This window comes from Salmo trutta, chromosome 36, assembly GCF_901001165.1.
Source record: "Salmo trutta chromosome 36, fSalTru1.1, whole genome shotgun sequence".
Taxonomy (NCBI): Eukaryota; Metazoa; Chordata; class Actinopteri; order Salmoniformes; family Salmonidae; genus Salmo; species Salmo trutta.
The window spans coordinates 41,194,477-41,197,076 of NC_042992.1; positions in this window are offsets into that span (position 1 = coordinate 41,194,477).

The window sequence follows — 2,600 nt, forward strand, 5'->3', positions numbered from 1 at the left end:
ATGTCAAAAAAGATCATCAGGAAGGCAAAAAAGATCATCAAAGACAATAACCACCTGAGCCACTACATGTTCACCCCGCTTCCATCCAGAAGGTGAGGTCAGTACCGGTGCATCAGAGCTGGGACAGAGAGAAAAACGGCTTCTATCTCAAGGCCATCAGATTGTTAAACAGCCACCACTAACACAGGGAGGCGGCTGCCCACCTACAGACTTGATATCATTGGCTACTTTAATAAATGGAACACTAGTCACTTTAATAATGCCACTTTAAGAATGTTTACATATCTCACATTACTCATCTCATATGTATATACTGTATACTGTATCCTTCACTATCTATTCTTTATTATCTATTGCATCTTAGCCTCTGTCCCTGCTCATCCATATATTTTATACTTAAATATTCTCATCCCATTCCTTTACTAGATTGTGTGTATTAGGTTTTGTGGTGGAATTTGTTAGATATTAGGTTTTCCTATACTATATTGTGTGTTTTAGGTTTTGTTGTGGAATTGTTAGATATTACCTGTTAGATACTGCTGCACTGTCGGATCTAGAAGCATTTCGCTACACTCGCAATAACATCTGCTAACCATGTGTATGTGACCAATACATTTTTTATTTTATTTTATTTGATAGGGATGGTGCCAGGTTTCCTCTAGACGCGACGCTTGGCTTTCAGGCCAAAGAGTTCAATCTTGGTTTCATCAGACCAGAGAATCCTGTTTCTCACACATTTATAACAGTATGTCATGCTTTATAAAGGGTTCATAAATGTGGCATAACTGTGTGACATAACCACAAATGTAAAATGTGACACAATCCACTATTTCGAATATGATATTAACATGTGCTTCATAAAGGGTGACTTATTGTGCTGAAGGATGGCATAAGCATAAAGGCTTGTGCTCCTTTTTTTCGAGTTGCCCTGTTGGCAGGAGGTGCACTTGATTCAGAAGCCCTGCGCAGCAGGTAGGCAAAGTGTTTTCATTTTGAACCATTTCATTTGTTTGAAAGACAAACTCCGCTTACCGGGAGGACCGGGAGATATGTGGCTAAATCGAGTGCTCCTACTGAGCTGGCCAATCTCATAGCTAAAATCACTGTGCCTACCTACAGCTTCCATGACCCCGGTCAGAGCATAGTTTGATACTAGCCTATGTGAGATTTCATAACTTTTAAAACCATGACCAGAGATACACTATCAGAGATTACAGCAAACACCTGATGTTTTTATGATGGAGTTCATGCCTACTTTCAGCCCTGTCAACACTGTTTTTATTCATCACTAATACAAAACATAAAACCCGCTTGTCTCTACTTCCACTCTCGCTGCAGCTGCAATGAATGAGTAGACAACTGTGTCAATAGCTTGCATTTTTATTATTATTAGCAGCTCATCTTGTCTATTTTGATATCGAGAAGTATTTCACTTTCTCTGGTCATAGGAACAACATGAATTTGTTCCAGAGGCAGATCAAATTAAACTTTGTCACGCGCAGAATACAACAAGTGTAGACCATACCGTGAAATGCTTACTTACAAGCCCTTAACCAACAGTCAGTGTGCGGGGTACAGGTTAGTTCAGGTAATTTGTACATGTAGGTAGGGGTGAAGTGACTATGCATAGATAATACACAGCAAGTAGAAGCAGCGAATAAATAGTCCGGTGGCCATTTGATTCATTGTTCAGCAGTCTTATGGCTTGGGGGTAGAAGCTGTTAAGGAGCCTTTTGGTCCTAGACAGAAGTCTATGACTTGGGTGACTGGAGTCTCTGACAATTTTATGGGCTTTCCTTTGACACCGCCTATTATATAGGTCCTGGATGGCAGGAAGCTTGGCACCCAGATGCGGTGCGACTTGAGTTTCGCCATTAGGTTTTAGACTGTGCCCTCCTCCAGTCTTCCACCTCCCTCCCTCCACTAAGACTAATGCCATGTCCAAAACAACTGGGAACTCGTAAATGTCCAACTTCAGTGCGTTCAAGATAATTGGGAACTATATCAGTCTGGGGAAAATCGTTTTCAAAGGCAATCCAACTCAGAAACTCAGGCATCTTTCTAAAGTTTAGACTGCCGTACCTAAAGTGCACTGGCGTCATTAATTTACCTCGTTTTTTCCGAGTTCCCACTTGTCTTGGAAGCACCGGTACCATAAATCCAGTAAAATATTAAATACAATTTTTATTTCAATTTATGCTCAGCAGTGCCTCGCAAGTGCTACACCAACTGATCTATGCTGAACAAAAATATAAACGCAACATGCAACAATTTTAAAGAGTTACAGTTCATAGAAGGAAATCATTCAATTGGCCGACCCACTGGGGAGCCAGGCCCAGCCAATCGGAAATAGTTTATTCCCTTAAATAGGGCTTTATTCCCTCCAGACTATGCCGCAGGTGAAGACGCCAGATGTGGAGGTCCTGGGCTAGCGTGATTACAAGTAGTTTGCGGTGATGCCGGTTGGATGTACTGCCAAATTCTCTAAAACAACGTTTGAAGCGGCTTATGGTAGAGAAATTAACATTCAACTCTCTGTCGACAGCTCTGTTGGACATTCCTGCAGTCAGTATGCCAATTGCATGCTCCCTCAATACTTA